Genomic DNA, 11,015 nt, shown 5'->3' on the forward strand with positions numbered 1-11,015 from the left:
CCCCCCACCACTCCAGCAACCCTCAGTTTGTTTCCTGAGATTAAGAATTCCTCATATCAGTGAGGTCATCTGATACATGTCTTTCTCTGATTGACTTATTTCACTCAGCATAACACCCTCCAGTTCCATCCATGTCGTTGCAAATGGCAAGATCTCATTCCTTTTGATGGCTGCATAATATAGGTGGACGGCCTTTCTGGAAGGATGTGTGCATATGACGTTTAACTTCAAATCCCCTGGCCACACCCCTGATTTGTTTCCAGGGGAAATTTGATATGTAAGGAGCCACCCACCTTGGGCAGCATAATCCTCACTGTCAGCATGGATGTGTGCTGATTACCTATAATGTGCTTTATTGGGAGTAACCTGGTGGAGACTCCAGATATGTAGAAGGACTTAGAGTAATTACTGTTGCAACAATAGGGCATGAAGGGAGGGCATCAAGAATGCAAAAGGGAAAGGAGTTAATGCTATTTTATTTTAATCCCTTGAGGTCATTAGCATTATTTGTGTGTGAGGAAACTGTTGTCCAGAGAGATGGAGTAACTGTCCCAACGTCTCCAGTATTAATTGGTAGAGCTGTGATTCCAACCCAGGGCTGTCCGGCTCTGCACATCTTGGCCTCCGGCTGGAAGCACTGAGTACCCGGCCCACATGTGAGACAGGGTTCCTGTCCAGGGGCTTTCCTGGTCCATCCTTACTGGAGAAAACCGATTACTTCCAAGAGTGCAGACACTGGGGCTATGCTTAATAGGAAGAGAACAAGCATCAGAAGGATTAAAATGATCCTCGTGAGAAGGAACTTTCCGGACTCAAAGCATATTATCTTTGCTTCATGCACAATAAAGGAGAAAAATTTGTCTTCCTTGGGCTCTCTTATAGCTGCCTTTTGTCCCTCCTTTTCTTGCATAGAATGCCAAGACTGTGGTGTTTATTTCTGTTCTTTCCTCTCAGAGACATACTAAAGTCAAATTAAAAAAATCTCAAATACAATACAATGAATGACTACTATCTTAGAAAAGACTCAAGTTAAGCTGTGTGTTCATCCAGAAGAGCAACAGGGCTAACCAGATTCTGCCTCCTGCTCTCTACTGCTAAGATATTATGGAGGATAAAGCAGTTTTCCCAGAGTGTTCCAGGTCTCAGAGATGTTTGCAGGTGGACACCTGTGACCTCCTTTGGCCTAAAGGCATCAGAGTTTTTCTCCCCCAGTGTTTGGCTTTCTTATTTTTAATTGATGACAACCTGGTTGTTGGGGTTCTTCTCTTTGCATTCATGCCTAAGTCCTGGCCTCCAAAGGAAGCCATATGGACGTTTTACTTGAGGCTGGATGCTTCCACTTAGGAACTCTGACAATGTTCTCAGCAATATTTTGCTTCTTTAAGGGCTTCTCCCTTTTTTCTGTGCTCCTACAATATCTCTCTTTGCCCTACCACATTTTATCAGGATTAGCACATTTAATTCTTCTTCCCCTCAAAAAAAAAAAAAAAAAAAATCCATACCTGAACGCTGACCAGGAGATTTATGGGGTTCGTTTCAGGCATGCTGTGACATATCTGAAGTTGCCCTGTTCCTCTGCGATTAAATGACAGATTAAACTCTTGTAAACTGCTTCTTAAAAGCATGCAATAATAAATATAAGTTTTCTAACTGGAAGTTAAAAAATAAAAGTTTTGATTCAGTTTCTAATCAGTCAGCTAAATAGCACCTGGATATTTGTAGCTAATGAGCAAGGTCCTCCAAATGGTTAATGGTCCTGACCAGGAAGTACCTAAACCCCATTTCCCCTGAAGTATTTATTACCATGTGCTCTTAGGACCATACTTATAATATACTGAATTAGGGAGACTTGGAATATTTTACTGTATTTTTGCCTCCTTCATCAGGTCAGATGAAATACATTTTTTTTAAAAATGGAACTCAACAGAGTATTATGTAGTAGTAAAATTCAAATCAAGTATAGGTACACTCAACACAGATAAATCTTAGTAATGACTGAGTGAAAAAGGAAGTTCCAGAAGAACACAATGTGTGTGATATCTTTTCCATAAAATTCAGAAATATGAAAACTTCAACAATACCCCCCCCCCCCCCCCGCCCAAGTCAGGAGAGTGGTGGTTACAGCAGGGGTTCGGTGAACACGTTGAGTAATTCTTGTTTTTTTCTAATTTTTGGATTGAATCATAGGTTCATGGCTCTTCATTATGTTATTAAACCTAATTTTTTTGAAGGCCCCATGTGGACCCAGGAGGATCATTTCTCCTGATTATAAATAACCAGTTCTGATCATGCAAGATCTTTCCAAGTAAGTCACATGGATGAGCTCATCCCTTGGAGATTTGGGATTTTTAGAGTTTCTGCTATTCCCTATTTATATTTGTGACTCTAGTCCTCAGGGAGCTGTTAAAGAAAAGATTGTGGAGTCACTTATTAAAGATAGTAAGGAGAACTTTATTCAGGGGGACTACTACAGCGTCATTCTGCTATAGGGGAGAGAGATCGACCCAACTCTGAATACGGCAAGGCCGCGTGGTGATTTATAGCCAAAGAGTAGGGTGAGGGTCAGTGGACACGGAATCAGTAAGGGAAACACCGGGGGCAAGGAGGGTTCTTGCTGAAGGCAGGCTGGCGGATCTCGAAGGTGGGAGATAAAGAACTGGGTGGGACATCAAGGGTGCTCAAATACCAGGCTGGGGGACTTTCCCTAAATGGTCTCAGCAGGCTTCTCGCTGAAACTGGAATCAGCGGGCCAAGTACAGAGACCGAGGGCGAGGGCTGGTCTGAAAGAGGACCTGAGGAGTCGGACTAAGGCTTGGTAAGGAGACAGTCTTTGGCAGAGCCAACAGGCCTCTAGCTACGAATGGTAGAAATAAAGGTTGGTGAAATCTTAGAACCAAGGGGCCGGGTGGGAATGGGCAATCCCCGAGATAAAGACCAGGGAGCAAGAGTTTGTGCTGGGGGCTAAGCAAAGAGAAGACCAGAGTCTTCTTGAAACATCTCTTTCTCTGCATGGAAGATAAACCTTTGTTTTTAAAAATAAAAGCAGTTGCCCCTGTGGCTCTGTGTTGCCAGGTGTTGGCAGCGGGGATTTGGTTCACTGGCATCCTCTGCTCGTCAGTGATCTCTGGGACACAGTGTGTTCATAATGTGGGTGCCAGCACCTGAATCAAGGACGAAGCTGCATTCCTGCTGCCCATTATCACAGAAACGTGTTACTGAGGGCTGGGCTCCTTGGCCTGCTCCGGGGGCTGGCAGAGGTCTGCTCAGGATTCACCACCTATCCCCACGTTCCCATTAAGGCCTCTGCTCTACTTGGTGAAACGGAAGTGGGATTTCCTTTGAAATGATTCATTAAAATAATTTCACTTACAGTTACTCACCCTGTCACCATTATCTTTTGTCCGGACAACCATGCGGTCTCTCTGCTCCCTTCAGGCCCCTCTCCCCGCGTCTTCCTGTGCCTTCCTAGCCCATTCTGTTCTCCGCCTGAGTGCTCTGTTGAAGGCTTAGAGTAGACCAGATCATTCCCTTGCTTAAAAAACTCTCCAGTGGTTTTGCATTGCCCTTAGAATAACATCTGCATTTTCATCACGTGCTCTTGGGCTCACTGCAGTCTGGCCCCTGTCTGTGTCCCTCATCTCGTCTGCTGCCGCTTTCCCCTTGTTCTGTGTTCTCGGCACCCTGGCCTTCTTTTCATTCTGCAGTTGCCCTGAGCTTATTCTCTCCTCAGGGCCTTTGCATATGCTATTCCTTCCGCTAAAGTGTTCCTGCTCCAGATCTTTGCACAACTGTCGGATTCTCATCATCTCCAGGTGGGACTTCCACGGCCACCCTGCCTAAAGCAACCCCAGCCCCACCTCAAAGGATACTATGTCCTTGTACCTTTATGTTCTCTGCATTGCATTCACTGCTCTCTGATACCATTCTGGTCACGTGTGCCCCGGTGAGAATTAATTTCCATGAGGAGAATTGGAATTTTGACAGGTTCACCATTGGGTTCCTGGTGCCTCGAGCACTGCCTGGCGCATGGAAAGCATTCAGGAAATGAAAGCAGGACTGAAGATGGACACTTACCCACTGCTCTGTGTGTCTACCACATACGTAACCAAATCAGATAGCTCCCAGTATGAGCATGGGGGAAGGCTTCCCGTTTCTCAGGAATAATATTACAAATGATGGAAAATAAGTGCACACAGCTGGAACGACACTAAATAATGCTGTGACCTGCTGATATACATTTAAATATTGCCAAAAGAATTGGGCCAGCATCAGATGACCTGAGTTTATATTGCTACACATTGTACATTAGTTTCCTGATGATCAGAACTGGGTTAATTAGTCTATGTTATGTCTTTTCTGTTAGGGATATGAAGATTATCTGCTCTATCCAATTTGTTTTTTCTTAAGAGAGGAATCACTATTGAATTTAAAAAAGTGACTTGCCTGGCCCTGTTCCCTGATCTTTTGATGGAAATGTTCTAGTGGGGAAAAAAATGTTTACTAGAGCCAAATAATTAAACCCTTTCACATATTTTTTTATGCTAATGATTCTTCATTCCCTTGAGGGATAACTCCATGGCATAAGGCAGCAGTGAAGAGGATGATTTTCATCTTTTCTCCCAGCCTCCTCCCTGGTCAGGTCAGGAACCTCTTTTTTTAAACCAATTCACAGTTCAGCGTGGGTGGGAGCTCCTCCAGGTTGCATGGGACAGTCCTTCCTTTTCCCCTCACACAACTGAGCTCCAGATCCCCGGAGGAGCTGATGGAAAGGGAGATTGGAAATAGCCTTAGAGTTAACTGGTACTTTTGGGAAGCATACTGTAAGATGTTAGATAAATGGAACACATCAAATTTTATTAACAATAAAAATGCTTAAAGGAATTTAATTTCTACACCATAATTCTTGGATTCTCATTAAATCAGAGCTGACATGGATTTGAAAATAAGTGAATGAGTAAATGCCCGTAGCAGTCCTCTCATTTCTAACTATCGACCTGGAATCAGATAATCTGAATATGAGTTCTAGGTGGAGAGCTAGGCTCCACCTGTATTAGGCTCTGTTGTAGGTGTTTGTACATCTCAGTCCATCCTCATGTCTGTGTAAAGCAGATCTCATGTGTGCCATTTAACAGTTGTGCAAACAGAGGCTCCATGATTTGATGCAACTTGCTCCTAAGTGACCATGCTGGGGCCGGCACTCGAATTTGCAGGTGAAATCCATCCTTGGTCCATTACAGAGTACCCTTCCTGGCTCTATCACTTAAAATGGAGCATTTGGCATATTAGTTTTCTCATGTGTGGAAGGGAGATGAGAAGCCTGCATTACCTATCTCCCAAGGTGATTTAAGAGTCCAAAGCTATGTGAAAACGGCTCTGTGGAAACTCTGTGGGACTCTGTAAGAATTAACAGAATAAACAGCTAAGTTTTATTAGCAACTGAAGCCAGAACCCATATTCTACCACAGTCCCTTCTCCCCTTTTACTCTTTCCCTTTGTTCTTCTAACTCCTCTCCTGGAATTCATCTCTTTCCCGCGTAGTGACAATCCTTCTCTCTGCCGGGTTGAGGTTGCCCCAGAGGAAGACTGAGCTTTGACCCTAGAATGTACCCTCTTTCCCTTTTCCTGTTCAGTCTTCAACTCACTATGCTAGGGCTTTGCCCCCTCCACTCTGCTGAAACACTGATTATTTTACAAGCACATGTGGTATCTGTGCCCCCAGTTAGGGAAAATGCGTCCGTTTCCATGAGGGGATGAGCACAAGGCAGGCTGATGTTCTTGTTCATTCAACAACTCGTGCAACCATATTTGGCCGGGGAACACTGCTTTGGCAAGGTCATCAATGCCTTCCTACTAGGAAAATCAATAGACACTTCTCATGCTTCATCTTAAGTTCTTTTTGACATTTGACATGTTTAAGAATTCCCTTCTAGAACCAACCTCCTTTCCTCAGTGAGGCTGATACTAGTGTCTCATGATTCTCTTCCTAAAGACCTGGCAGTTTCTCCCGGTCTCCTTCACAGGCTTTTCTTTCTCGAACTGCTCTAGGTTCTGTCTTGAGTCCTCCTTTTCCTACATTACCACCACAAACAAGAATTCCTTAAAAACCTTCAGTAGTGGGGCGCCTGGGTGGCTCAGTCGGTTAAGCATCTGCCTTCGGCTCAGGTCATGATCCTGGGATCCTAGGATCCAGCCTCGCTTCAGGTTCCCTGCTCAGCGGGGAGCCTGCTTCTCCCTCTCCATCTGCCCATCTCCCCATCTCCCCTGCTCACGCTCTCACTCTCTCTCAAATAAATAAATAAATAAAATCTTAAAAAAAACTACCTTCAGTAGTGGCTAGACATAAAACCTGAATCCCTTTAGATTTATGGTGTCATCATAGTTCCCTTGTTAGCAAAGTTAAATGATTTTTATAGGCAGCTCTCCTTTCAATGATCATATCTACACATGGGCCAGCGAAAACCTTCCTGGAGAAGTTTAACGGGAAGGTAGGGCAGTTTCTATGAAGTTCTCTTTTTGGAGACTTCCAGGCTAGTGTACTAGGAATGGAGTATTAGCCAGATCCAACTTGGCCTTGCTGATGTCCATGCCCTTGAAATCTATGTAGGATTGACTCATGCCTCTGGTACCACATTCCATGAGAGTCCCCCATCCTCCCCAGTATTCCTCATTTCCAAGGGCCTTTCTTCCCCTCTGTCATCTGGGCACAGACGTCCTGCTTCAGTCATTTCTACAAAGCAGACCCCTCCAAATGAGCATTTGTGAGTGCGCTAGGCTTCACTGGGGACGGGGGAGGCGGGGAGTGACATAAGCGTCCCAGTGCAATAGGAAAGAAGCATCAGTAGCGATGTCAACAGGCTCTCCAGCCACTCTGCACAAGAAGGGGACTTTCCGCTGGCTGCTTCCCAGAGACCGGCCCTCGGGCTCCCAGCCTTCTCTCCCTGGCCTGTTCTTACTCAAAGCCCGTGGGCCTTTCCTCTGCTGTATTGGCCTTCCCCTAGCCTGCACCCTCCACTGCAAGCAGAGGGGCTTAGCCCATTGCCTCCCTCAGAGGAGCCCTGGTCGCTGCTGAGATCCCATTTTCCCTTGCTCACAGGAGGAGGGCATTCAATGCACCTAGCTTCTTTTTTTTTTTTTTAAGTTTTTTTTTTTTTAGATTTTTTTTTTTTTTTTGAGAGAGAATGAGAGAGAGAGAGAGAGAGAGAGAGAGAGCACATGAGAGGGGGGAGGGTCAGAGGCAGAAGCAGACTCCCTGCTGAGCAGGGAGACCGATGCGGGACTTGATCCCAGGACTCCAGGATCATGACCTGAGCCGAAGGCAGTCGCTTAACCAACTGAGCCACCCAGGCGCCCCCAATGCACCTAGCTTCTGAAAAAGGGGCCTGGTGGAGTGAGAGGCCCTTGACAAAGTCACTTCAACTCCCCAGACCCTGCTTAACTCACCCTTAAATAAAGAGGCCACAGGAGTTAAGCTTCACGCTTCTTTGTGGGTCTACACTTCTGTGGCTTTCATCTCATCTGAGCTTGGCTTTGACAATGCAGTTCCTTTTAAATGTACTGGAATCCAGGTGTTGTGCCCATATCTGCCATGCAGTCTTTTTTATTATCTTTTCCTTTAAAGAGGATGTAAATAGTTCGGCTTCACTTGACTATGAAAATGGCCTATCCAAGCAGGACAGAGACCCTGCTGGGAGACGCGCTAAGAGTGGGAAGTGGCCACGCCGGGTAGGAAGCTGTTTGCCCTGGGCCCCTGTCCTCAGATGGACTCACTTCCCGGGAGCAAGCCCGTGTTTGGCCGTTAACCAGCTCTTAGAAAAGGCAAGCTTTAAGCTGTCTGATATTTGAGGAAAATAACAGCCGTCTAGGCAATGTATTACCTTACTCTTCTCTGCATTCTCTTCCGCAAGTCAGAGGATCAGAACCCAACACCCTGGGACTATGGGAAGGCCGTTACTAAGCAGAGTGGTTTGTTACAGCTTATGCTTCTTTTTTTTTTTTTTTTTTTTTTTTTTTGAAGGATTGCTGTAAGAAAGGTCCACTTAAAGAATATTTTTGTGGTGTTTGCTTTTGCTTTTTTAAAAAATGAACTTACTTTGAAACAGTTTTAGATTTACAGAAAAATTGTGAAGGTAGTTCAGAGAGTTCTCGTAATCCTGGTGTATCCAGTTTTTCCTCTCACTAATATCTTATATTTGGATCATGAATTTGTTACAGTTAATGAACCCATATTGATATATTATTATCAACTGAAGTCTATACTTTTTTCATAGTTCCTCAGTTTTTACCTCACATCCTGTTTCTATCCCAGGATCCCACGCGGATTACCATGTTACATTTAGCGGGCATGCCTCTGCGTCTCCTTAGAGTTCTCTTATCCATGACAGCTTCTCAAAACAAGCTTCTCTTGTTTTTTTATTTTGAAATACTCCAGGCATTCAAAAAAGTGTCTGTGTGTGTGCGCGCATGGCGCATGTGTATACACACGTATGGTTGGGTAGAGAGAGGGAGAGAACAGCCATATAACCACCATTCAGCCTCAGAAGCAGAACAGCGCAGGTATGATTGATGCCCCATGTGTATCCTTCTCGATCCCTTTCTAAAAACAAACCACCGTCTTTGATTTGGTGTATTTGTCCCATGTATACTTCAAAACAACTATATGTAATGTTCTGTTGCATATTTTAAAACCATAGGAATGTTACTCTGTAAGCCTTATTCTTATTTAAAAATGATATGAATGTTACTCTGTAAGCCTTATTCTCTGTAAACCTATTTTCATAACACTTTTTAAATCTACATTGCTTCAATTTATTTATTTTAATTTCAAAATCAGATTCTATTATATGAAACCACTCTCTTGTTGGTGGACATTTAGGTTTTCTCCTTTTGGTTGTTGCCATGGTTATTGTAGATAGTGCTGAGCAGACAGGCTTTACGTATCACCTTATGTACAAGTGTTGTACCTTGCGGTTTGGGAGAGGGGATTTCTGGGTTTCAAATTTTATCTTTGACAAAACATTTTATTCATTTATTCAATAAATATTGATTGAAAATCTAAAATGGGTCAGAAACGGAGCCAGGCTCTGTAAGAAAACAAAGAATCCCTCCCTCCTCACAGGGTTTACAGTCTATTTGGGATGACAGACATTAAAGAAGTCACTAAAGGTATGTATGGACTACACAGATGTATTCTAAAAATATGGAACAGTAAATCGTGTTGTGTGCCATGAAAAAAGATAAAGGTGATTAGAGAGATGATGAACCTTAATATTTCTTGTATCCTAAATTACCAAAAGAATTCCCTACCAGGACAAAGCTGCTCCTTATTGAATAGATATGCGTCCTTTTATCTAATAATGGAAGCAATGTAGAGCACAAGCTTTCTCTTTTTGCCTTAGCTACTGGGAATCTCACATCTAAATGTGGTGCCCAGGTCATCCCAGTTACTTGTACTGTATTTACATTTTGGCTTTATGAATAAAAGGCTTTCTTCTATTTTTACATGCCATGTTTTGCACACCAAAAGATGTACATTTATACCTTAGTTACTTCTAAGTATAGAGAGAGTTACTTCTAACTAAGTATAGAGAGAGTAATGGAGACAAGACAAGCTCTTGATAAGGGGTTAGTCATCCTTACTTTAGCTTTTCAGAGATGAGCAGCCTTCCTTTTCTTGGGGTTTGGGGGTTGGTGTAGGGGTCTTACTGTACTGACATGCTTATTTGATTTCAATATGAATTCTTCAGATTAATTTATTATCCATCAAGAGGCAATTTTCCCCTAAATACTTCACTTGGATGATGATTCTTTTTAATCACCACCAACACACACACAAACAGAGCTCCTTAGCAACTCTCCTTGGCTCTGCTGCTATCTTTAGGAACATTTGTCTTGCCTTAACTACTCTCCTTTTAAAGACATCTAGTTTTCTGTGACACTGTTTACTTTCATTATGCCTTAATTATGGGATTCTGATAACCGTGGAGGAGTAGAGAGACAATAAATAGGGTTTTGTGGGTGATTAAATGCTAAAGCAAAGCTGAAATGTTTGATAACCACAACAGTTGCTTCTGCAAGTATATTCCAAAGGCAGGAATATTATTGCTATTACACAACAATCAAGCCAAAAAAAAAAAAAAAAAGGCCTCCCACAAATCACTCCACTCATTCCACTGTGCCTTTGAAAGTCTAATGCTCTTTTATCTGTTGTTTTTTTGATTGTCGGTCTGAGTAGTTGGCTCTTCATGGCAGGCTCTTCATAAAGGACAAGTTCTCAGTGCTGAAATGTCATTTATCTAAATGAGAGGTTGAAGTGGGCAAAGTGTACCTCATCAACCATGGGGACCATAGTAGAGTCTGAAGAAAAATTATATTTGAGCAGGTATAATTGAACTCAATCTTACTTGTTAGGTTTTAATGAATAATCTAGTACCAGCAAGCAGAAATGCATTTGGCTGCAGGTAATAAAAACAATCAATGGTGGTTTTAATAAGCGGGGTATTTTTCTCACATGACAAATCTAGAGATAGGTAGTGTTTAGGCTTTGTTCAGCTGTTGAGACATTCTGTCAGAAATCCCGATTATTTTGTGTTTTCTTCCCTGCTCTTCCTAATATGTTAGCCTTCATCCTTACGCTTATTGCCTCATGGTTGCAAAATGGCTGCTGCTGTGATTCCTGGCATCATATCCACGTTTTAAAGATTGATTTGTTTATTAGAGAGAGGAAGAGAGAGGGCACGAGCAGGGGAAGCGGCAGAGGGAGAGGGAGAGTGAGAATCTCCAGCAGACTCTCCATTGAGCATGGAGCGTGATGCAGGGCTTGATCACATGACCCTGAGATCATGACCGGAGCCAAAATCAAGGGTCAGATCTTAACCGACTGAGCCACCCAGGCGCCCCGCATCATGTCTGTACTTCAGAAGGGAGATGTGAAGTGGTGGTGCTGGCCATAGCTCTCTCCTTTTATCGGGATAGCAGAAGTTTCATCAGAACTCCCCCACAGTCTTGCTCTTAATTCT

General features: G+C 43.3%; 1 protein-coding gene across 17 annotated transcripts in view; it reads left to right on the forward strand.

The window, feature by feature from the left end:
* RGS6 (regulator of G protein signaling 6) overlaps positions 1 to 11,015 on the forward strand; it is a 647,729-nt gene that overhangs the window by 149,677 nt on the left and 487,037 nt on the right. The gene's annotated exons all lie outside the window — the stretch shown is intronic.

The sequence above is a fragment of the Callorhinus ursinus genome, unplaced genomic scaffold, assembly GCF_003265705.2.
Source record: "Callorhinus ursinus isolate GAN/ISIS: 27379988/994484 unplaced genomic scaffold, GSC_fseal_2.0 scaffold8, whole genome shotgun sequence".
NCBI lineage: Eukaryota > Metazoa > Chordata > Mammalia > Carnivora > Otariidae > Callorhinus > Callorhinus ursinus.